Here is a 27,480-nt window from a genome sequence, read left to right on the forward strand (position 1 = left end):
CTCAATGCTTAAATGTGTGAGGAATTATCTGCAGGCTCCCATCTTTCAGAACTCTGACATGCTAACACATCCTTTGTAATGGAGCAATTCCATAAAACCAAATTGTTACTGAAAATTCAAAGACAGTTATCTAAAAACAAACATCCCTTTCACACTCATACAAAAGTGTAAAAGCCAGGACACATGAGGCTTCATACATATTGTCTCAGCATTACAAAATAAATGCAGAATATACCACTGGATAATTTCATATTTCTTCCTATATAATACAATCCATAGAACCTAGGCATTTATTTTGCTGTTCAGCTTCATCCTTGTAGCTTGTCCTCAGAATAGCTAGAGTCTCTCTTGTTACAAATGAAATACCTAATAGGTTGTATATAATAAAGAAAAAATTAAGCCTATGCTTTCTTCTGTAAATTACATGGAATAGAGTGTTGGATATTTGTTAACATTTACCATCTGGTACACTTCTTTGGTGTTCTCCTTTCAATAATACAAGTTTGTTTTGTAAAATCAATGTAGTCATAACATATTATTTTCAAAGCACCAGCTATGGAATTATCTGCCTGTCATATCTGCTGTAGAAACCACAACCCTGAGAGAGAAGCACAACATACACTGGTTCACAGGTAATACATATGTTCATTTGAGATTCTGTGCTACAATCAAGCAGCAATGCACAGTAATTTGTGACAAACACAAGACTCTACTCCAAATATACACCAAAATAAAAAATTATCTGGAGATAGAAAGTAAAGCTAAAGTCACATCCTGGTTCTGTGCATGTTGATACAGAAGGAAAGGGAACTTAAAATCTTTGCCTGGGGAAAGCATTCTCATTTAACAGCTCAGTAGAAGACTGAAGTGCCTATACTGAGAGACTGGAACTGCATATAGTCATTAATGATATTAGTAAAGAGAAAAAAGTGTCAGTTTTATTTAGTGAAGTAGGGACTAAACCGATTAATTGCTGCATGTCTTATGCTGTTCCACAAAACCACTTTATTAAACAAATGCTGACATTGTAGAAATTATAGAAACTTACCTCACTTCAAAAGTTACTGGTGATTCTAGAGTGTTTACACACTGGTTGAAGGAAACAAAGCAAAGCAAAGCAAAGCAAACCAAACCAAACCAAAACCAAAAAGCTCATACCTGAAGGCTAACTTAAGGGAATGCATTGGCAGTGAACAAATGATTTCAATGAAGAGTTAAGGAGACATAGCAAGCAAAATTAAGACAATGAAAATTAGCTATTGACCATGGTTGTTTTTACCACAAAATATTTGTTAAATATTACTCTTTCAATGTGGATTGCTAATGAAGATGCCAAGTCACAACAGCATCAGAAAATATTTTTACCAATAAAAGACACCATGAGAAAAGCAGGAAAGACAGCATAGGGAATACTTATGGACTATATTTTTTATTATGAAACAAAGTCTCAAAATGCCAATTATTGTTGATTCAAGGGCAAACTGTGCAAAGAAACTGGGACATACAGAGAAAAGATGTATAGGTCAATGGAAAAAGTATCTCATGGGGGCAATACTTGAGAATTCCAGAATCATCAGCTTGCAGATGACAGCACAGAGTCCACAGAGATCTCCTTAACATCTATACAGCTGTTTAATTTAGAAGTTATTATTGGAGTTCCTTTGCAATTGAAAGCAATATAATGTAAAATGAAGCTTGATCCAGGGTCCTCTACTTCTGCAATCTCACAGTGGGCTTGTCAGAGGCTACTTAAGGAAGGTGAAATTGCAGAAAACGTCAGTGTTTCTAAAACATATAATAGGAAAATCCTCACTCCCCTGAGTGCTGTAATGGCAAAGGTAACATATAACAGTAAACAACATATGTTAAATCCTTATGTTGTGAAACAAGGAGGTCATGCATTATTTGGTAGAGGATGGCTGAGAAAGATTCAGTTGGACTGGCAAAGCAAAATGCATTTACAGGCTTGAAAACAATTATGGATGCCTGCCCAAACCAGAATTTGTTTATACAATGAAACCATCTATAGAATGATACCAGAACAGTATGCATAACTATGAGTCATCAGCATAGTGTAGCTATGGGAAAAGGCAAATGAGATAGATTCTAGGGTGTACGAGGCAAAACACCAGAAGCAATAGAACAGTATGAAGGTCATCGTTCAAGACAGACACTGCAAGCTTAATATACCTTATTATCGTCAAACCTATTGATGAAGTGTTGATCAGAAAATGTCTTTAATGATTTTTTGATTATGTACTTACACTCTATAAGACAAACTGTTGTGGTTATATCACCCTTTTGTCTGAAGTATAGGAACTGATCCAAGGGATATTCTTAACCTATTTCATAGTGAAACCAAATACAGTTTAAACCACCATCAAAGCTAAGAATGTAGTGTGCAGTATCACTTTATCAGTGACTAATGATAGCTCAATAAATCTCATTTCCTTGTTTCTACTTGAAGTTACTCTGACACATCAAAGGATGAAGGCTTTGCTGATATAGTCACACTAGGAAGAGGGAGCCAATATTTTTTATATGCTTCCGATAACATGATTTTGGTATAGCTAATTTTAGAAGATATGTGGGAGAGTCTCAGGGAAAGGTCCTAATCATTTTTATTTCGTGTTTGCACTAGTTAACAGCACTCTTAAATTCCATTTCCCTATTTTGTGATTAACATTTGTATTTGAAGGGCTAATATATCCATCCTTCCTCGTAAGTCATTATCTATGGTAAAACTACATTCCCTATGAGACTTTATGATCTTTCTCTGTAATGGAAATTCTTCAAAATCACTGATGGGACAAAAGTGCTCCAGAGAGGAAGTATAAGCCTGGTAATCTGTAGCATACTCTGTACCATGTCAGAAATGCTGCAAAAAAATATACACATACGTGTATATTTGCAATTTTTATATGATACATGATAGCAATAAGAGTATTTAATGTGTAAGAACTAGACTGTTTCAATTGATATACTGAAGGCCTCCCTGAGACTCACCTGTTTTCTTTTATTGTAGCCATTTTGGACCTTGCTGTATCAATAGCACAGACTCTATATACTTCTAATCTGTGAATAAGTACAGCTAGTAGGAATACAGCAGTCTTGTGACTAGTCCTTATGCCATGAAAAGGACGAAGATACTTTGTCTATTTCACAAACACAAATTTAATCCATAATGTTACTGATGTCACACAGATTATACCTAGACTCATACTTAGTGTTTCATTCTCCTCACTGTTGAGAGATATTTTTTTGTGTAGAGATGGATACTATCTTACCAAGTTATTCTTTGTGGAACCTGGTCAAAAACACTAAACAAACAAATGACAGAAACAACAAAAGAAACAGTGCAACACACCTAGGTTTAGGATGCAGCTTAAATGCAGTCATAGGATACAAGAAACACTGTCAAGTTCCTTAACATAGAGGTAGCCACATGCGCATGCACACGCACACACAGGCACACACAAAAAGAGAGAGAGAGCAATGAAACTATGTTGCTTAGGGAAAATAATTACTTGTCTGAATCACACCACTGTCTTTCAAGCTTGTCTTCTAAACATATTTTTTGCAAACAGCTATTCAGCTATTATGTTCTTACAGGTGTAGACTCTGAAAGTATTACACAGACTAATTTATCTGTTGTGTGGGAGAAGTACCTATATGTGTATATAAAGGAAGATATAATTTTCTTAATCATAGCATAAAGTTCTGTGAAAGTTTCAAAGCTAGGGTGACAGTCTCTGGGAGTCTGTTTTGCTACTAAACAGAACCTACATTATGTACTTTTCTTTTAAATATATGATAAATCTTTTAGCATTTATAGTATAACTATCATATGATTCTTATCACAGTAGCTGCAGAATATCTTTTTTTTTGTTTAACTGTGATAAGCAATCATGTAATTTGTACTTGCATTGCATATACTATGCAATTACATAATAAATAAGTTGTCAACGAAAAATAATTATATAGCCATTTGCAAACTATCCAATCCAAATGTGCAATATGAAAGAATGACAGAGCTCAAAGCACCTCAAGGATTATCAGATGACAGCTGCTTTGTTTGAACTATAGTAAGAGCAGGAACCAATTCAATGTGCTCTCAATATGAAGTCATTACATATTAGAATTATTGTAATTGAGATAGCAACAATAAAGAAGTCCAAATATTTTTGATATATAAGCAGAGTCTAGACATCTTATATGATAGTATCTTCATTTTTTTTATTAGTATTATTTTTTTTTTATAATTAAATCACATGTCAATTTGGAATAATTTCCCCTCAAGCTTTAAGGGGTAAGGGATTATCATTTTAATAATGCATGGTTGAAAAATTACATGCTTGTTGCCCAGGATCAAAGTGTTCTGCATGGCTTTTTAAAAACAAACAAACAAAACACAGCAACATTAAGCGCATACTTATCTTTAACAACAAAGTGATACAATTAAGTCAGAAGGAATACCAACATGCTTACAGATAAAAGCATTTTTCTTAGGGTTTGAATGGTACAGAACATTCTTTAAATCTTCTTTTGCTTAGGTCAAGATATCTTCTGAGAGATTTGTTAATTACTGTCAAACAAATGTGGTAACTGTCATGGTGAAACTGCCTATGGGGATGCACAGCAGGCTTCTGTGCTGACTTCTAACTTAGACCCTGGTCATCCTTAATTTCCCTGAGTCCTAACAGAATCCAGGCAGTTTCACTTGGTTGTTTAAAAGCACTTTATGAATACCTGGGATTCATTTCACCTAATGTGAAATATCTAATGCGTAGTCTACTAAGGCTAAAGTAATCATCTTGGTTACCCTTTCCAGACAGTGGAAAGAAATAAGCAGTTCAGCAGTACATTTCATTTCACATATTTTGCAAACCCATTTAAAGATTAGATGTTCTTTGCATGCTTTTTCCCATGTGTATGGGACTAGATTAAACTCAGAAAGGTAGCAGCTATGTTGAAGGTACTGAACTTAATGGGAAATTAATCCCAACTTTTCTCTCTAGCACATTTTCCCTATGAGTTGAGGTGCTGCAGCTGAACTTCTCCACCCAATGCTCGTCTTTTAGAAGTACACACAGCAATACAATTTCATGATGTCTTGTTTCTAGATGTTTACCCAGCTGGTTTCTTCACTATGCCAGAGCACTTGTTTATTTCAAAACAACTAAAGTGTGCTGTCCAGGATTCTTCTCTGTAATCCAAATATAATCTTTTGAAATACACAATTTATTTTCTATGTATCTTAGATTCCTTCTGCTGATCTCAACTACTTTATTCCAGTCAATTCTTCTGACTTGTTTCCCTGTTAAAGACAGTCACCTCCCCTGAAAACTTTTTATTTCCCTCACTCCCAAACACTTTTTCCTGTTTATGTTCAGATTGAATAGGAACCATTGCATTGCAAGGTCATAGGACCAGACACATGGCACTTAAACATACTGAAACTGTAAGTAACCATCACATCAAGACACACTGCTCTATAGCTTCTCAATCTGGCAACTGAAAAGTTGTTCACAGTGTATGGGGTCTTTCTGAGACAGGGAAACCCCAGGGTAGTAGACAGGTCTGCCAGGAGTTGGCAGGTCTTATGAGAACTTGGCAGCCAATCCCAGCCCTATAAAAGGCAGCCCTAGACACCACTAGCAATCAGGAGCACTGTGAACAAAGACAAGGAGGGTGCGGCATTTTGTGTGGCAGTTTGTGAAGCAGTTGCCTGGAAGCGTATATGGGAAGGGCTGTGCACCCTGCTCATAGACCCTGCAAGATCCACTAATAGTTGCCTAGATAAGGTGGTGGGCACTTGTCATAGAGTAAAGGCTGCAGCTCCAGCTGAATTGTCTCCTCCATCGACCCCAAAACTGTCCAACACTTCCAACTAGGCAGAGATGCTGATGGGAGAGGTTGCAGTGCAGACCTCAGACAGCAGAAAGTGCATAGACCTTTACCTTGTGGCAGGTACAGGTGGCAAACCTGCTTGCAAGAGGTTCCCAGGTGGAGGACTTCCTGCAGCATGTGGGAGCTATGGGAAGCAGTTGAGAAGGCAGTGGAGTTACAGAAAAGATGAGGAGGAGTTAAACAGGCAGTTCCATGTGCTGTCTGCACAGAAACTCAAGACCACACAGAAGGTAGTGATACCAAAACCACAGAATGGAAGCTTGTTACAGCAAGGAGGTACCATAATCCATTGCATGAGGTGCCCTTGTAGAACCATTTCACTGCTCTGGGGACTGCAGAGGAAGGACCTGTCACATCCGGGAAGACGTAGATATTGTCTAAGCTAGCTCATCCTGTTCTCTGTATAACAGCCAGTCAAGCCAAGAAACAGTGATGGATAATAGCAGTAAGGGACTCTCTTCTGTGGGCAATAAAAGCACCCATTTACCAACCTGAGCTACTCTCAAGAGAGCTTTGTTGCTTTGTTGTCTACCAGGTTATCATATCAGAGGTGTTGTCAAGAGACTACTGAGCCTTGTACAGCCTGCAGACTACTACATGCTGCTTTTATTTTATGTGGGCAGCAATGATACTGCCAAGAGCAATTCAAGGCTCAGTTCATAAAGGACTACAGAGCCCTTAGAGAAGCTGTAAGAGGCTCTGGAACACAAGTGGCCTTTTCAATCCTATCAGTTAAAGAAAAGGGCTTTGAAAGGACTAGTCAAGTCCAGCAGATCAATGCATGGTTTTGAGACTGTTATAGCAAGGGATTTGGCTTTTTAGCATGTGGGATTCTGATTAACCTGGTCTACTGGGATCAGATGGGGTCCATCTGTCTGAGGAGGGGAAAAGTGTCTTCAGTTACAGGCTTGTTAGGATGGTGAAGTGATCTTTAGCTAAAGTTGCCAGAAGTGGGGAACCTTAGTACACTCAGCTCTCTATCAGTTCAATACCAGTGTCAGCAATAGATGCCCAGAGCCAGAAAAGGGAACAGAGGTCAACTGAAAAGCAGCACAAAGAAATTCCATCCACTTAATCCAAACTAGCTTAAATAGGGGCCCATCTTAAATACCTCTACCTAAATGCAAGTAGCATGTGAAATAAGGAGAACTGAAAGTTTTATTTAAATCTCAGGGCTATTATATCTTTGATCTCTGTGAAACATCATGAGATGACTATAGTGATAGATGGTTACAGGAGCTTTGGGAGAGAGATAAGAAGGGAAGAAGAGGAAGTGGAGTAGCCTTCTATTTTAGGAAATGCCTTGACTGCATGGGTCTGGCCAATGGTGATTAAAGAGTTTAGTGTTTCTGGGTAAGAATCAGGGGAAAGCATTTCCAATAAACCTGTCAATACAGTAGATATTATAGTGAGAGTCTGTTATAGACCACCCAAGCAGGATGAAGAGGTAGACGAGATATTTTATAAGCAACTAGGAGAAGTCTGATAATCATTGACTCTTGTTCTCATGGGGGATCTTAACTTTCCAGATGTCTGCTGGAAATACAGTATAGCAGAGCGAAAACTGTCTAGGAGGTTCCTGGAGTGTGTGGAGGATAACTTCCTGACACAGTTGGTGAGGGAATTGGTTGGGGAAGGTGACTCACTTAACCTGTTGTTTGCAAACAGGGAAGGACTTGTGAGTGATGTGATGGTAGGAGGCTGTCTTTGGCACAGTGATCATGAAATAAAAGTCTTTGATCATTAGAGAACAGCTACCTTGGATTTCTAGAGGGCAGATGTTGGCCTGTTTAGAGATTTGGTTGACAGAGTCCCTTAGGAGGTGGTTCTGAAAGTAAAAGGAGTCCAGGGAGGCTGGACATTCATCAAGGATGAAATATTAAGGGCACAGGAGAACCCTGTCTCAGTGCACCAAAAGTCAAGCTGGTGGGACAGAAGACCATCCTGGGTGAACATAGAGCTTCTTCTGGAACTCAGAAAGAAAAAGAGAGCTTATGACTCTGGAGGAAGGGGCAGGCAACTCAAGAGGACTATAGAGCTCTTGCCAAGCTGCAGAGGGACAAAATAAGAAGGAACAATGCCCAACTGGAACTCAATTTGGATAGTGCAGTAAAACACAATAAAATATGTTTTTATTCACATCAACAGAACAAGGAGAATTTAGGAGAATCTATATCCTTTATTAGACATGAGTGACATAGTGACAAGACATGAGGAAAAGGCTGAAGTACTTAATGCCTTTTTTGCCTCAGTCCTTATTAGTAAGGTCAGTTGTTCTTAGGGTCAAGCAGACTAAGCCCAGCAGACTAAGTTGGATGATGGTGACAGAGAAAGAGATGAGGCTTCTATAACTTAGTGGTAAACTGTAGGTGACTTATTATAGTGTAAGTGACACTATTTGAATATTCATAAGTCTATGGGTCTGGACAGGATCCACCCAAGGATACTGAAGGGAGTGGAAGAAGTAATTACCAAGCCACTTTCAATAATTTATCAGCAGTCCTGGCTAACCAGGGAGGTCTCAGTTGACTGGAGGTTGGTGAATGTGAAGCCCACCTACAAGAAGGGTAGGAAGGAGGATCTGTGGAATTACAGACTTTACCTAGGTGCCAGGAAAGGCCATGAATAAGGTCAGCTTACGTGCCATCACACAACACATAGAGGACAATGAAGTGATCAGAAGCAGAAAGCACGATTTATGACAGGCAGGTCCTGCCTTACTAACCTGATCTCCATCTATGACAAGATGAGCTACTTAGTGAATGTGGGAAATGCTTTGGATGTTGTTTACCTGGCTTGTTGCACTGTTTCCAGCAGTATTCTCCTAGAAAAATTGGCTGCTTATGGCTTGGACAGGTATACAATTCACTAGATGACGAACTGTGGATGACCAGGATCAAAGTGTCACAGCAAATGGAGTTCAATTCAGTTGATGGCAAGTCACCAGAGGCATTCCTGAGGGCTCAGTATTGTGGCCAGTTTTGTTTATTGATGGTCTAGATGAGGGGATTGAGTACACCCTTAGTAAGTGTACAGATGATACCAAGTTAGGCAGGATTGTCCATATGCTTGAGGTTAGGAAAGTTTTGCAGAGGGATCTGAATAGGCTACATTGATGGGCTGCATCCAATCACATGACATGACATACTCAAGTGCTCGGTCCTGTACTTGAGTCAAAACCACCCAATACAGTAGTACACACTTGCAGCAGAGTGGCTGGAAAGTTGCCCAGCAGAAAAGGACCTGGGGTGCTGGTGGACAACTGGCTGAACATGAGCCAGCAGTGTGCCAAGGTGGCCAAGGAGGTCAATGGAATATTGAGCTCAAGATTGTGCAGGGAAGAGCAATGAAGCTATTGAAGAGAGTAGAAACAAGAGTTATGAAGAACTGCTGAGGGAACCGGTATGTTTTTAGTCTGGGAAAAAAAAAAAAATAGAAGGTGAGGGGAGATGGGGAGACCTTATTGCTCTGTACAACTACCTGAAATGAGGTTGTAGTGAGGAGGGTGTCTTTTTTTTCTCCAGTGACAAGTGATAGGACATGAGGAAATGGTCATGGTTGCACAAGGGGAGGTTTAGATTGGGCATTAAGAAGGATTTATTCACAGGGAGGGTGGACAGGCATTGGAAAGGGATTTCCAGGGAAGTGTTAGAGTCACCATCCCTGGAGCTATTTTAAGAGACATGTGGGTGTGGCACTAAGGTTTATTGATGGGTCTTGGTAGGTCAGGCTGATGATCTTAAAGGTCTTTTTCAATCTAGATGATTCTGTGATTCTACAGTCGTTGGGTCTGATCCAGAGACTATTGAAGTTAGCGTAGCTTTGACTTTTACAGTCTGATGTTTTTGTTTTTGTTTTTGTTTTTGTTTTTTCTCTATTTTATTTATTTATGATTAGTTCTGCTGAAATCAAAGGTATAAACTGTTGAATAAGATACCATGAACAAGAGTGGCAGAATCTGTCCTTCAATGGAATTTGTCCAAGAAATCTTTCAGGTTTTCACTATCACTTTAAAAACAAAGTATTGAACATAATGTATTATAATGTAAATTCTATCAAGCACTGTGTCATTAACATTTAGCTCTCTTGTTTGTTCAAGTCAATCCATCTATATATACAAATCTGATATTTGCCTTTTTAAAAATTTAACATGCGTAAGTGCTCATAAATCAGTTATGACAATCATTGTTAAAATAATCAATAGTAAGGAATATGCATTAATTCAAATAATATTGATAGCTACATGAACCTGCATCAGTCTTCTGTGAAATCAGAAAAATGAGACATCTTCTTAAAAATCAATATTTTTCTTTTTATGTCATTCATTTGAAGAGTATCAATAATACATTACTTTATACCTTATGTGTCAGTGGCCTTAATTCTAAATGTAGAGACATCTTGGCAAAAAATACTGAAGTGGTGCAAAAGAAACAAGTGATCAGAGCAATGACCTGCTAAAGAGCTTGCATTCATCCATTGTATTGTGGATATTCATCTAAACTAAAATATGTATGGGCAGCATTACATGTTGGATATATTATTTATAACTCAAACCTCAATAACAGATGTTTGTACACTACATTTGTCTTGGAGTTAAAGAGCAAGAGAAGCAGCAAAACAACTCTGTATTGCCTTTATTTAATTCCCTGGAATTAAGAACGAGGAAGTTATGCAGGTATGCAGACAAAAGTGGAAATATGAGATGTAGAATTACAACATCCATTCATCACAAAAGAAACATTTTAATTGGTTATATGTAGAAAATATCTACTTGACAGTCGGTTTCTCACTTTTCACATAAGTGCTTTGCTGCTTGGATGCCTAATCTTGTTTAGTATAGGGAAAGTAATTTGACATGAAAGTACCTAGATGGCTGCTGAAAATTAATTGCCAATTAAAAAAGAAAAATGTTTGTGCTACTCTATAAACAAGCCAACATATAAACCTTTCAGTCTTGTTGCTTTATTTATGTCTTTGTAGATCTGGTTTCAAGCTATTTGCATACAATTTACAAATTCATATTATAATTCTCTGGTATATTTATGAGTTTATAGTTGTATATATTTTACCACTATGAAAATATTTATTTCTTTATGCTTCTGTTGCTTATTATTTAACAAAAACATTTCATTACATTTGATAGTTTATGTCTCTTCCTTAGAATGAGGCATTTTTATTTGTAGGGCTCAAAAAGAAAAATTTATTTCTCCCCTGCATGTTAAAAACAAAAACAAAACAACAGCAACAAAAAACCAGCCAAACCTGAAAATGATGAACTCTTGTCTCTAACTTTCCAGAGCTTCCACACTCTGCTTTCAAGTGAGGATGAATACTCTAATGATTCAAAGTATATATGTTAATCTGAGTGGAAAATGAAGACTTTAACAGGACTGTAAAGCTTAAGGACTCCTTTCAGCTCTAAAGAGACTTTTGAAAGTGCTGAGCCAGAGAAGTTTCATGAGTACCATGGAATGTCCTCCTTAGATACAAAATACAATTCAAGTAGCACAGCTGGCTGAATCTATCAGAAGAAATGAATATTGACTTCAATTTTCCTCCTTCTCAACCCCAAATTAACTTTCTACACATCAGGTAGATAGTGTGGATTGATGTTATGTCCAAATGAACATTAATAATTATGTATAGAATAGGTTATTTTATATCATATATTTAAGGCAGTAATAAAAAATTAATAGAATATCAAAACTTGTACGCTTTTTTGGACAGCAACATAAGTATATCTCTTTAAAAAGATTTAAGTTTTAAAAGATTTCTGTTTGTTTGTTTGTTTGTTTGTTTGTTTTCTGAAATATATTCTCAGTGGGTGAAATTCAATCATTGCCTCTCCCATTAATAAGGAATTGGGAATATCTCTGGTTGTTCAAAGTTATTATTCTTAATATTAACATTTTTATTCAGTATTCACACACAAATGACTAAGCTAAGCCAGAGTTCATTAGCTAAAGCCAATCCAAAAGCCAGATTTCAGTGGAAAAACAAACAGATAAACAAAAACTAATAAACATAATACAAAGTTTCCTAATGCAATTTATGTTTGTGAAACTCTTGGCAAAATATAGGTGCAAGACACCTGCACAGATTAATCTACATGAAAGATTGACTTCTAATCATTTATGAATAATATTTTTTAGCTTAAAGCTGTTCTACAAGAAACCTCTGTGCACATTTATACACTGCTTAGTTTTCTCACAAAGTCTGCAGTTCCATGCAAATCATCAATAGTGTGGAAATAATGTCAGGGTCATTTACTCTAACTATGCCAAACAGCTTCAGAATACTCAGAGGACCAACATTACGTACAATAGCTTCCATTCAAAGGCTGAATGAACAAACACTCAGTGACCTTTCTATTTTACTTTTCATTTTGAATTAGAATGATAAGAATAAAAATAATAACAAAACATACCTATATTTTAATGAGTACAACTTATGACCAGAGAACAAAGTTAACAAAAGGATATAACTATAATATGAACTTTTGAATCCTAATTAAAAAAAAAAAAAAAGTATTTAAGATTGTCAAGATTTGTTATCATCACACTTATCTTCTAAGTTCTATTTTTATCCCTTTAAAAGGTGAAGATTAACAAAGACCACAATGAAATACTAAAGATATCATGTGAATAAATAAACAGTGCCTACAAGTCTGCAAAGTATTTACAAACATCAGAGAAGCTTGTGTCTGAATAAGTTCTCTAAAACTTAAGTAACACTTGACTTGACACTTGACTAATTCTCTTATTCCAATGAATCTTCAGTACAATTAAAATTTTCAGTTCCAATGAATCTTCAGTACAATTAAAATTTTTATAAATCTTTAGTTACTGATATTTGATTTTCTTTACACTAGTGATAAAAATAATTCCTAACACAAACATGTATTACTTATGGTTATATAATATGATTGACAAAGCATTGGGATGTATATGTAATGATAGAAAAGGTGACACTAAGACTACATGTATCAGTTACTTGTAGCTGATACTGCTTATACCTTTTCAGTAGCATAGGTGTAAATATATATATCCTTTCACATTAATGCAAAATTTACTCAAAATATACATGCTTTAGTCTTTATATACCTGAAATATCATTCTTTGTGGAAAGTTCATCTTTAACAGAGACTTCCACAAAAATGTGAAAACCCAGTGGTAGGAAAAGCACAAGAGAGAATTCAAGTTTTCAATTCAAAGATTATGTTTTCTGTTGAACGTAGTGACCTCCTGTAATACTAACATGAATATTGATAATGTTGTATACAAGGTTGCAACTTATGTGAGAAAATCTTAAAACTTAGGTGAAATTTCTCAATGTCTGTTATGGTGCAAGACACTCAACAGATTAAATCAACACATGTTCAATGGTGGAGTCATTCTTTAATACGATATTGTATCTGGTCTTTCTTTACTAGTAACATTATTTTGCAGGTCTAATAACCAGCCAAATTGACAAGCCAACTTTCAAAATGATGAATCCATAGGCATATATGTGGTCATAATTAAATAAATAGAGGAGTACATGATCCTTAGTTTGTGACTCACATACATTTGTCTGTGAGCAAGAGATCAGTGCAATAATACTTCTGTATAGCATTCTGTTATATTTGATTTTTTGCATCCAGATGTTCGTGTGACTCCCCCAGATGACTGTAAGAAGAGATTTAAAATTTTGCATTTTTTTTCTCCCTTAAACTAAATATGTATTTAGTAAATTTGAACTGCTGTTCTTTGTTCTATCAAAAGTGTCACAAGACTTTCACATTATTTATCACATGAAACTTAGAAAAAGCTTAGAGAAAAAAAAAAAAAAAAAAAAAAACTTAGAAAAAGAAAATCAAAAAGCGAAAAAGAAATTCCACATTTCTTCATTTCAAGTATCTACTACACCTTTTCCGTCACTCCCATATCAACAGGATAGCCAGTTAGCTATTGCTGCAGGATGGAATAGTGTTTGAAATAGATTATTTTCTCTACAATAATCCCTTTTATTGAGGGCATTATTAAATTGCTTTACTATCTTGTGAACTTTTTATAGAATTAGACAGTCATATAATGTTTTGGACTCGAAGGGACCTTAAAGATCATCTAGTTCCAACCCCCTGCCATGGGCAGGGGCAATTCCCACTAGACCAGGTTGCTCGAAGCCCCAGCCAGCATGGTGTTCAACACTGAAAGAAATGGGGCATCCAAAATTTCCCTTAGCAACCTATTCCAGTGCCTCACAGTAAAGAACTTCTTAATATCTAATCTAGTTTAAAGTCATTACCCCTTGTCTTATCACTACACTCCCTGACAATGTGTCCCTCCCGAGCTGTCCTGTAGGCCCCCTTTAGGTACTGGAAGGCCATTACAAGGTCTTCCCAGAGCTTCCTCTTCTCCAGGCTGAACACCCCAAGTCCCTCAGTCTTTCTTCATAGGAGAGCTGCTCCAGACACTCAATCATCTTCATGTCTCTCCTCTGGACACACTTTTTTTTTTTTCTTTCTTTATTAAAGCATGTTTTAAAGGAGTGTGAATTCAGGAATAACAAGCAATGTAATGCAGCAGCATTATTCATACAAGCTTTGAGAGAATCCCTCATGAGTAAGGGCAGAGCTTCTTGGAGCTTCATGGAGCTTCATTACTTGTGCTGAACTGCAGGATTTATATGTATAAGCACAGTATCATCTCCATGGCTACACTGCTTCTCCTGGTCTCAACCCTTATTGTACAAAGTTGATAGCAGCAATTCCAACACAGTTTTTGGTTGTGTATACAGATGGAGTCTTAGAAATATACTGATCGTCTAAGGCTCTTCCCCCAGCAATGAAGCATCTAGCAAAATTTCTGACAATATCTTTTAGACAGCACTGGCTGTCATGACTACATCAGTCCTCTTAGGAAAAACAGCACATGGCTGTGATGTTTTAATAAGCAGAGGTGAAATCCAACTCATTATATACTATATGTTATCATTTTTTTTTTTTCAGATCATCCTGACTTTGTTCTACATAGTAATGTGACCAAGGTGGAAAAAAATAGTTTTTAATGAGCTGTCTCAATAGTATTCATCAAAAAGCAAGCTCAGGATTCATCAAAATCAAATATGTTTATTTGTGCAAGCTGTGGTACTAAGTGGAGCACTTTATGCCTTAGTGCACAGCCAAGGAGAAATTGTGAAATAGTTTATTTCTGATGCTCAATGTCTGAAGTAAAAAGTTCCAGCTCAGGTGTAAGGTACAATTTGAAAGAAATACTTTAAACTGAACCTATACAACATTCTTCTGCAATGTGTCCCGCATTATTTTTTTATTCTTTTGTACTTCAGCAGCTTTTCCTACTGCTGCACCAAATGTGATTTGTGTTATGAAGAATAGTTATTTATCTATCATATTAGTCAGTTGTAAAATAAATACACAATCCTATTCTGGGTTGTTTATATTTTGAAATTAAATAATTCTAAATTATAGGCCTCTTTATTTCTAATAGCAATCACTGAATTTGTTTTTTTCCTATGCTGACTTAACTGTAGAGAACTTCCTGCTAGTTCTTCAAGACATTTTGGAGCAGATCATGAAAATTTTTTTATGAACTAAAATGAAAGTTTTATGGAAACTGTTCATGACTAAGTATTTTCACACTGAAGATTTCTCCATGCACCTAACCTGATTCTAGGTTGTTCATTGTCTGCTGTATGTCTCAGCCATTTGGCAAGTTCGTAATTGTATAGAAGTAATCACTGGGATAGAGAATAGATGCAAAATTTATAACTTATTCAGTAGACAGTACTGAACCACTGAAATCTTGGATAAAAAGCAAAAATTTATCTTGCTTCTTAAAATAAATAAATAAAAATAAAAATAAAAATAAAAATAAAAATAAAAATAAAAATAAAAATAAAAATAAAAATAAAAATAAAAATAAAAATAAAAATAAAAATAAAAATAAAAATAAAAATAAAAATAAACAAACACCAGTTATAAACAGAATAATCCTATTTACAAGTTTTCAAGTGGTTACCCTCTAGACAAGGCAGGATTTCATTTGTAGATATTTTCTCCCCCTAATCATTTCCTTTTACCCCCAAATAACAAAGCCTTACTCAATCTAACAGTTTTTCAGCACCCTTCTCTTCAGCATGTAACTATTCTCATAAATTGTATAAAGATACTAGTTAGAATTGTTTATTTAGGTATTGTAACTAGGCACTACAAAGCTGATTTTTTCATACCCATAAGTACTTCCAAGTATCATTGTAAACACAAAAAAAAATACCAGTTGATTTTAGTCACTCCAAATGATAATTTCTCATCAGTACTTGCAAACGAAAAACATAGAGCAAGTATTAAACATACAAAAATGTAGTTGTTAATGTGGAAGGACTATTATTGATATTTTGGATTCACTAAACTGTGTGATACTATCCTTGCTCATAAACTTTGATAATTGTATTTCAATCTGTGTTGGTTTTCAGAAGTGTAAAGATCACCATGGGCTTTTGTTAGAATGGTTTGTTGGCTGTTCTGTAGCATCACTTGAAGCCTGCAGGATTTATATGATGTACAGCCACGTAACCTTGGGCTGTGATCTTGTCAGCTTTTACAAGCTAAACAGCGTGAAAGTTGTTCAATACTTGCATGGCAGACATCCAAAAGAAAAACAAAGACTACTGTAGGAGGTAGTGTTGACTGTCCTACTAGTATCAAGCTTTTCTGTCAGTCAGTTCTCAACTAGCAGTGCAACGTTCTGTCAGGATGACTGGCATTAGACATATTTCTCAATACTGAAGGAAAATTAAACAGATAGATCTTAAATTTAAACTTTCATCTTTGTAGCTGGGTAACTAAAATGGTTAATTTTCAAAACGTGTCATCAGCCTCTCCCATAGATAGTCTCCTGTAAGGGTTGATTAGAGTGACTAGACTTTCTGTAATGTTTTTGAAAAGACACGGTCCCTTTATTTAGATATCTACTTACAGAAATAGGAAAATATCGATATTCCTACCCATAGAAATTTTTCTTAAATCTAAATTAGGTTGGTTTTGCAAGACAGTTAAACCCTTCTTAATTACAGGAAGGTGATGAAAAAGCTTCCTGTCTGCCTTCCTTCACCCCAGCCACCTTTGTGTACATTCTTTCCCCCTTTTTTCCCCCCATTCTTCCCCCATTCCTCTTCCCCCCTTGTGTGTATTCTAGAAATTGTGCTGAAATTACTCAGATAATGGACAGCTACAGCTGATAAATGGAAAATGACATGTATGTCCTGGGCCATGCAGAAAGAATAGCAGAGCTTCCCTGTTACACAGACCTTTTTTGGTAGTAGCATAGACGCATAGACTAGCCAATTTTGAAAATTTATGTTAAGTCCCTTGGTTGTTTAAAAAAAAAAAAAAAAAAAAAAAAGATTGCTGTTTGTGGCCATGAAGAGTCAAAATTTATTCATTTTTCTTAAAGTAGTGTATGATTCTTTTTTACCTAAATAAATCATAAATGTTTTATGTTTATATGATTTGCTCTATGAATCCAAAAATGTGGGTATATTAGAATGAAATTGATTGATTGTGGCATTATATAATACTCTGAATAGGCTCTGTTTTCAGAAAACACTTCACTTCTCATTGTCCCAAATGTGTGAGGAAAATTTAGGAACTGATATGCTTATGAGAAGAATTATGTGATGAAGCCAGGCTATTTCTAACAAAAGTGCTTATTTATAAAGAACACCAAATTTCATTTTCTGAGCAAGACAGAAGTCAAATAGCAGAAGAGCACTTCTTTTCTTTTAGCTCCAAGCTCATTATCTGACACTCAGCTTTCTGTTATCAGAAGTTCTGAAATAATCTTCTCACTTTTCCTTCATTTGCTAATTCTGCCATGTTCTCTTTTTGTCTTCTGTACAAAATCTGTCCACATCTACATGTATTTTGTTTTGAAATCAAATATTATACCTTAGCTCTAGGTCAAAGAAGCTGTTGTTTTAGCCTTCTTATTTTATAAATGATTCTGACTGTTTTTCAATTGCTTTTCATTGTGAAAGAATTTATTTTCAAAGTGAAAGACTTTTCATAACAATCTGCATAATACACAAAAATATTCTCTCTGTATATCTTTGTTTTGTACTTTAAAAAACTAGCTTAAAACTAGCTTAATAAATAATTATATTTAAGGAACAAAATCTATTTTGACTAAAGCGAGTTGATTGATAACTATTCTCTTCCAGAAAATCTAAAATAGATCATTTTCATCAAAGTTACCTAAATCCTTATTTTTCTTGCTCAGTGCCTTCTTATGAGCCTAAATTTGGTTAATATTTGCTAGTAATATGGATAACATTATGTATGTGTTGTAAAATAGATAAATAAATAAATAAATAAAAACTGTTTTTACTTTCTAGACAAAATAAGTTTTAGACTAGAGGGAAAAAATGATAATTTAATTTTCATTCCCATCTAACATGTTTAATCTAGGCCATATTGCAACATCACAGAATGGCTGAGATTGGAAGGGATCTCTGGAGATCATCTAGTCCAACCCCTCTGCCAAGCAGGATCACCTAGACCACATTGCACAGGATCGCATCCAGGTGGGTTTTGAATATCTCCAGAGAAGGAGACTCCACAGCCTCTCTGGGCAATCATCTGTTCCAGTGCTCTGTCACCCTCACTAGTAAAGAAGTATTTTCTTATATTCAGCTGGAACTTCCTCTGCTTAAGTTTGTGTCTGTTGCCTCTTGTCCTGTCACTGGTCACCACCGAAGAGTCTAACCCCATTTTCTTGACACCCTCCCTTTGGATATTTTTACACATTGATAAGATCCCCTCTCAGTCTTCCCTTTTCCAAACTAAACAGGCCCAGATCTCTCAGCCTCTCCTTGTGTGGCAGATGCTCCAGTCCTTCTCAACATTTTAGTAGCCTTCTGCTGAACTCAAAGAATCACGGAATCACAGAATCACAGAATCACAGAATCACAGAATCACAGAATCACAGAATGGATGGGGTTGGAAGGAACCCCTGAAGATCATCTAGTCCAATGCACCTCTGAGCACAATCACCTACAGCACATTGTGCGGGAAGGCATCTAGGTAGGATTTTAATATTTCCAGAGAAGGAGACTCCACGGCCTCTCTGGGCAACCTGTTCCAGTGCTCTGTCACCATCATAGTAAAGAAGTGGCCCCTCATATTGAGCCAGAACCTCTTGTGCTTCAGTTTGTACCCATTGCCTCTTGTCCTCTCACTGGGCACAACTGAAAAGGGACCAGCTTCATCTTGTTGACACCCTCCCCTCAGATATTTATATACATTAATGAGGTCTCCCATAAGTCTTCTCTTTTCCAATCTAAACAGGCACAGTTCTCTCAGCCTGTCCTTGTACGACAGGTGCTCCAGTCCTTTCATCATCTTAGTAGCCCTCCTCTGAACTTGCTCCAATAGTTCTCTGTCCCTCTTGTACTGGGTAGCCTAGAACTGGACACAATACTCTAGGTGTGGCCTCACCAGGGCTGAGTAGAGGGGAAGGAACACCTCCCTTGACCTGCTGGCAACATTCTTCTGAATGCACCCCAGGATACCATCAGTCTTCTTAGCTACAAGGGCACATTGCTGACTCATGGTCATCCTACTGTCCACGAGGATTCCCAGGTCCCTCTCTGAAGAGCTGCAGTCCAGCAGGACACCCTCCAGCCTGTACTGGTTCTTGGGGTTATTCTTCCCTAGGTGCAGGATCCTGCACTTGCCCCTGTTGAACTTCATGATGTTCCTCTTGGCCCAACCCTCCAGCCTGTAAAGGTCCCTGTGAATGGCAGCATAGCCCTCTGGGGTATCAGCCACTCCTCCAAGCTTTGTGTCACCAGAAAATTGCTTAGGGTGCACTCTGTTCCATTGTCCAGGTCACTGGTGAATAAGTTGAACAACACTGGAACAGTAATGACCCCTGGGTGACACCACTAGCTACAAGCCTCCAACTAGACTGTACCACTTAGCATAAATCTCTGAGCTCTGTTGTCCAGCCAATTGCCAATCCACTTCACCATCCACTCATCTAGGCCACACTTCCTGAACTTGTTTATGAGGATGTTATGGGAGGCAATGTCAAAAGCCCTGCTGAAGTCAAGGTAGAGCACATCCACCACCCTCCCCTCATCTATACAACTAGTCATCTCGTCACAGAAAACTTCAGATTGGTTAAGCATGGTTTCCCCTCAGTGATACCATGCTGACTTTTTCTGATCAACTTCTTACCCTCCACATGCTTGGAAATGACCTCCAGGTTGAGCTGTTCCATCACCTTTCCAGGAATGGAGGTGAGGCTGACTGGCCTGTAGTTGCCTGTAGTTGAGGAGGAATGGAAACAGGTCCCTGCTTGACATCACAGGCAATGCCCCCCTCTACTGGCCCCACCTTCCCAGGTGCCCTTACACTACTGGTTTGAGGCCCTGGAGTTTGAGAGACTGGTGGGTGAGGTTGAGCTGAAAAGACTCACCCAGGAGGGTGCCTAGGGCGAGGAAGTCGACTCCACACCTCAGGACTGCCTCCACTAAGAAGGAAAGAAGGGTGATCATTGTAGGTGACTCCCTTCTCAGGAAAACAGAGAGCCCTATTTGTCAGCCTGACCCTATCTATAGGGAAGTCTGCTGCCTCCCTGGGGCCAGGGTCAGGGACATTGCCAGAAAGCTTCTTAACCCAGTTCACTCCTTTGGCTACTATCCTCTTTTGATAGTCCAGGCTGGCAGAGATGATACAAAAGAGAGAAGACTGAAGGCTATCAAACAGGACTTTAGGGGACTGGGACGATAAGTAGGTGGAGTGGGAGTACAGCTTGTCCTTTTCTCCATCCCTACAGTGGCAGGGAGGGGTACAGAGAGGACCCGGAAAGCCCACCTGGTAAACATGTGGCTCAGAAGCTGGTGCCAACATAGACATTTTGGTTTTTTTTTGACCACGGGGTTCTTTACTTGGCACCTGGCCTGATAACCGCAGACGGGTCCCACCTGTCTCTAAGAGGAAGACTGATACTAGCCCAGGAGCTGGCAGGGCTCATTGAGAGGGCTTTAAACTAGGTAGGAAGAGGGATGAGGATTGAATAATGCTCATTAGAGGTGTGCCAGAGGGAACAATGTCAGGGCTGGGGACAAAGGCAAGGGCCCAGCTGAACTGCATCTACGCTAATGCACGCAGCATGGGCAACAAGCAGGAGGAGCTGGAAGCCATCATGCAGCAGGCTAGCTATGTCTTGGTTGCCATCACGGAAACATGGTGGGACCATTTTCATGACTGGAGTGCTGCAATGTCTGGCTATAGGCTCTTCAGAAGGGACAGGCAGCACAGAAGGGGTGGTGGTGTGGCTCTCTATATCAGAGAGTGTTTCGATGCTGTGGAACTTGAGGCTGAAACTGGGAATGATAAGGTTGAGTCCCTGTGTGTTAGGATCAGTGGGAAGGCCAACAAGGCAAGCATCCTGGTGGGGGTCTGTTATAGACAACCAAACTAGGATGAGGATACGGATGAGGAATTCTACAGGCAGATGGCAAAAGTTGTGAAATCGTCAGCTGTTGTTCGTGTGGAGGACTTCAACTTCCCAGACATATCCTGGAAATGCAATACAGCTCATAGGAAGCAGTCTAGGAGGTTTCTGGAGAGCGTGGAAGATAACGTCCTGATGCAGCTTGTTAGTGAGCCTACCAGGGGAAGTGCCCCGCTTAAACTTCTCTTCACAGAGAAGGACTAGTGGGAGATGTGGTGGTTTGAAACTATCTTGGGCAGAGTGACCATGAAATGGTAGAGTTCTCCATTCTTGGAGAAGCCAGGAAGGGGACCAGTAAAACCGCTGTATTGGACTTCCAGAGGGCCGACATTGAACTGTTCAGGACATTGGTTGATAGAGTCCCTTGGGAGGTGGTTCTGAAGGGCAGAGGAGTCCAGGAAGGCTGGGCGCTCTTCAAGAAGGAAATCTTAATGGCACAGGAGCGGTCTGTCCCCAGTACCCTGAGGTGGTGAAAGGGGATGGGGAGCAGAATGTGGCCCTCACTGAGGAAATGGTTGGTGACCTGCTACAGCACTTGGATGTATGCAAGTCGATGGGGCCAGATGGGATCCACCCGAGGGTACTGAGAGAACTGGAAGAGGAGCTGGCCAAGCTGCTTACCATCATTTATCAACAGTCCTGGCTATCGGGGGAGGTCCCAGTCGATTTGCAGCTAGCAAACGTGACGCCCATCTACAAGAAGGGCCAGAGGGCAGACCTGGGGAACTATAGGCCTGTCAGTTTGACCTCAGTGCCAGGGAAGCTCATGGAGCAGATTATCCTCAGTGTCTTCAGGCGGCACTTACAGGGCAACCAGGTGATCAGGCCCAGTCAGCATGGGTTTATGAAAGGCAGGTCCTGCTTGATGAACCTGATCTCCTTCGATGACAAAGTGATGTGCTTGGTGGATGAGGGAAAGGCTGTGGATGTGGTCTACCTTGACTTCAGCAAGGCTTTTGACACCGTTTCCCACAACATTCTCCTCAAGAAACTGTCTGCTTTTGGCTTGGACTGGCACACACTTCGTTGGGTTAAAAACCGGCTGGATAGCCAGGCACAAAGAGTCATAGTGAATGGAGTCAAATCCAGTTGGAGGCTGGTCACTAGTGGCGTTCCCCAGGGCTCAGTACTGGGGCCGGTCCTTTTTAATATCTTTATCGATGATCTGGATAAGGGGATAGAGTGCACCCTCAGGAAGTTCACAGATGACACAGAAGTTCACAGATGACACCTACTCTCTGCTCGAGGGTAGGAAAGCTCTGCAGGAGGATCTGGATAGGCTGGACCAATGGCTGAAGTTCAACAAGGCCAAGTGCCGGGTCCTGCACCTGGGGCGCAATAACCCTAAGCAGAGCTACAGGCTGGGAGATGAGTGGTTGGACAGCTGCCAGGCAGACAGGACATGGGAGTATTGGTTGATAGAGGCTGAATATGAGGCAGCAGTGTGCTCAGGTGGCCAAGAAGGCCAACAGCATCCTGGCTTGTATAAGAAGCAGTGTGGCCAGCAGGGGTAGGGAAGTGATTGTCCCCCTGTACTCAGCTCTGGTGAGTCCACACCTCAAGTACTGTGTTCAGTTTTGTGCCCCTCGCTACAAGAAGGACATCGAGGTGCTCGAAAAAGTCCAGAGAGAGGCGACAAAGCTGGTGAGGGGTCTGGAGAACAAGTCCTAGGAGGAGCGGCTGAAGGAGCTGGGATTGCCAGCCTGGAGAAAAGGAGGCTCAGGGGCGACATTATCGCTCTTTATAAGTACATTAAAGGAGGCTGTAGAGAGGTGGAGGTTGGTCTATTCTCCCATGTGCCTGGTGACACCCCACAGGATGTCCACCTCACAGGATGAGGGAGAACGGGCTAAAGTTGTGCCAGGGGTGTTTTAGGTTGCATATTAGGAAGAACTTCTTTACTGAGAGGGTTGTAAGTCATTGGAATGGGCTGCCCAGGCAAGTGGTGGAGTCTCCATCCCTGGAGGTCTTTAAAAGATGTTTAGAGGTAGAGCTTAGTGATGTGGTTTAGTGGAGGACTTGTTAGTGTTAAGTCAGAGGTTGGACTCAATGATCTTGAGGTCTCTTCCAACCTAGACAATTCTGTGATTCTGTGATTCTGTGCCTGGCTCCTCCTTCTTGCCCTTTTTGAAGACTGGCACGATATTGGCTCTCTTCCAGTCCTCAGGTACCTTTCCTGTTCTCCACGACCTTTCAAAGGTGATAGAGAGTGGCCTAGCAATAACATCAGCCAGCTTCTCCAGCACCCGTGGGTGCATTCCATCGGGGCCCATGGGTTTGCGGATGTCAAGTTTGTTTAGCTGATCTCTGACCCAATCTTAGACCAAGGGAAAATCCTCCTTTCTCCAGACTTCCTCTTTTGTCTTCAGGGTCTGAGATTTCTGAGGTCTGATCTTAGCAGTAAAGACTGAAGCAAGGCATTCAGTAAAGGCATTCAGCAACTCTGCCTTCATATCTTTTTTCACCAGGCCAACCGCCCCAGTCAGTAGAGGGCAGACATTTTCCCAGTCTTCCTTTTTCTACTGATGTATTTGATGAAGACCTTCTTGTTGTCCTTGACATCCCTTGACAGATTTAATTCCAATTGGGTGTTGGCCTTCCTTGTCACATCCCTGAATACTCTGACAGTGTCCCTATATTCCTCCCAAGTGACTTGTCCCTTTTTCCACATGCTGTAAACTTCCCTCTTCTGATTGAGCTTTGCTAGGAGCTCCCTGCTCAGCCGTGAAGGTCTTCTGACCCCCTTGCTTGCCTTCTTGCTCATAGTGATGCACAGATCTACTAATTCCAGTCGCTCATGTTCCTCTTTTAGAGGGAGCCCATATATGTACATGAAAGTTAAAATTCAGGAGGACTTTCTAATTTGAGAAAATTATTTTACCACTGATAACAAGGGCATTTGCTCTTGAAAAATATATGCATTTCCAAATTTTCTGTGCAAGGTCATAAAACAATAGAAACTTAGAATCCAGACAAGGATTTAACTATGGAGGAATTTTGTACCCTTTATGCTGCTAACCATTATACACAGGACTTTCTGGAAGAGTTTAGCTCTATTCTTCTATAACATTAAAATTAAAATGTTAAATTATATAATTTATATAATATAATTTATAATTTAATTTATATAATATAAATTATAATTTTATTATGTTATACTTAAATTATAACATTAAAATTAAATTCCTGGGCAATTAAATAAAATTCAATCTGCACTGAAGAATCAGATGCTAGTAAAATGAAGAATTGCATCATTCTGGGGGTGGCTCTTCATGAATAAAGGTAAAAGCAAACAAATAATAATAAAAAAAAAAAAAAAAACTGCAATCAACTGTCTGGGTGTTGTACTTTCCAGAGGAATTAGAAGCATTATTTTTGTTAGCATACAATGAACATAAAATCATGAAGAGTTAGCAAAGATGCTGTAAATTACAAGGGATTTAATAGTGAGAGATTATAAACCAATGAGATAATAGACCTACCTTAGCGACATATCCACATGCTCAAATACTGTCTACCATATTGATATATTTGGGAATTTGAGGCATTGGTGTAGTTTAACCCCAACAGACAGCAAAGTGACCAACTCACTGTCTCTAGCCAGGTGGGACTGGAGAGAGAATCAGAAAGGTAAAAATAAAGGTAAAAAAAAACAAACAAACAAAAAAAACAACCACTCATGGGTTGAGATAAAGACATTTTACTAGGTAAAATGAAAGTCATACGTGCAAACAAAGAAAAACAAGGAATTCATTTGCTATTTCCCATCATCAGGCAGATGTTCAGCCACTTCCAGAAAAGCAGGGCTCATCATGTGTAACGCTTTCTTGGGAAGACAGATACCGTCACTCTCAATGTCCTTTTCCTCTTTCTTTACCCCAGCTTTTATTGCTGAGCATGATGTCATCTGCTATGGAACATCTCTTTGGTCAGTCTGGGTCAGCTGTTCTGGCTGTGTCCCCTCCCATCTCCCTGTGAACCCCCTGCCTCCTCGCTGGCAGGGCAGTGTTATAAGCAGAAGTGTCCTTGGCTCTGAGTAAGCACTGCTTTGCAGCAACTGAAAACCATTACTGTGTTCTCACCACCATTTTAATCAAAAATCCCAAACACAGCATTTTGTAAGCCTCTACAAAGAAAATTAACTCTATCCCAGCTAGAATCATGACAGGCATAATATTCATAATATTCATAATATAACAAAAACAATTACTTAGCAGGGACTGGGGTGCTTGATTTAATCAATTTTCATAAATGGTTACAGTAATATAGTAAAATTAGATATGTTAAAAAAAAAGCTATAAAAAAAATCAAACCTTCTGATCCTAACTAAATTAATAAAAATAAAAATAAAAATAATGTTAATTAAACTCTATCAATAAGCCATGGTAATAATGTTTCTCTGATTTCAAAAGCTCTCCAAACTCATTTTAAAAAATTCTATATTTTCTGTGGTTATTTTTTTGTGTCATAGTGTTAAAAAAAAAAAAAAAAAAAAAAAAAAAAGGGTTTTAAAAGGAGAGATAGATTGTTATTAGATATTTGGGCTTTTTTTTTTTTTTCTTTTTTTTTTTTCTTTTTTTTTTTTTTCTTTATGAGTTATAGCCCTTAACTATATTTTGTTTTGTTTCTTCCATTTTATTGATAGAAATCTCTTTTCTGCAGACAGTTCCTTGGCCTCTGCCATATTGATTGCTGCTGTTGAGGGAGAATGAGTCTTCTGACTGCACTTGACTTGAGGGACTGTTAAAGCAGAACAAACCTGGAGATGTTAAGGAGGTCACTGGACAGTCCTTCATAAATATTCAGAAGAAACAAACATTGTGAAAGACACTAATGTTGATAGAAATCACGGATATGCTAAGTAAGAATAAAGTATTTCCCACAGAGAGCTCCTGTAGCGATTATATGGCCTTCTGCTTTAATGAAGTTTCACTTCTGACTAAAGCCAGTTGATATTAACGTTTTTCTTTCAATACCAAGAACTACATTTTATTGTTTAAGAAGAAAAAAATGAAGATGGAAAAAGATGGGAAGAAAGAAACCCGGAATAATAGATTTCTAATTTAGATTATAAGCATTTATAAGAATTTTAGGGAGTGTTTTCACTTATTTTCCATCTAAAGTCTAGAACTATACCTATGATTTTGAGAAACAATGTTTGTTATAAAAATGAGTAAAACATTACTTTCACTGCTACCTAAATGAGAGTAGCTATCTAGGTAGCTTATGAATAAACTTTCCCCCATAGAATGATTTCATAGAGAGAAGAAATGCTGTAGTTTTCCATGGGAATATTTGGTGAAAAGCACAGTTAATACTGGGGACTTTTTATCTTTTTTTTTTTTTTTTTTTTTTTTAATCAAATTATAAGACTAGGTTAAAAAAAAAATCTAAAGGAATAACGTTTTTCTTTCTAAAAGTCTGTGCTTATTTTACTACTAGACAACCTGATGTGTTGCTAATACGTATTTTCAATCAAGGGTGTCTTCTTAGCCTTTGTCCACAGTTCTGGCACCAAATAGTGAGAATTTTCTTTGTTTTTTTTTTTACTCAAATAGAGAGTCACTTGATGGAACAGATCTATATAGAGGTAGATGGCTAAATTCCTGATTCTGTACCATACTTAATTTGAATATTTGTAATTGTTTCAATGAGACTACTAATCAAGTAATTATAGTAATAAAACAAAAAATGATCAATGATCACATCTTTCCTGAAACAAACAAACAAACAAAAACAACAATGAAAAACTAAATCTGTCTGTTAGAAAGATTTTTTTTAAATACCCATCCATTTAACTATGACTAAACAACACTGAAAACCAGTCATCTTACTTTCACTGGACAATCTTTTTAGAGAAGGTGTTCTGATAAGACATATACTGGAAGTTATATAAAATGAGTAAGAATTTTCCTAGAAGAAGAGGAAAAAAAAAAAAAAGTAGGATTTGTAGGATTTATGTGTGCACACAGACACATAAACTAACCAGTCTAACAATAACGAATCAGACAAAGAAAAAAGGGTGTTAGATTCTGTCAACCATCAGAAA

This window comes from Aythya marila (genome assembly GCF_965140915.1).
Source record: "Aythya marila genome assembly, chromosome: 1".
Classification (NCBI taxonomy): domain Eukaryota; kingdom Metazoa; phylum Chordata; class Aves; order Anseriformes; family Anatidae; genus Aythya; species Aythya marila.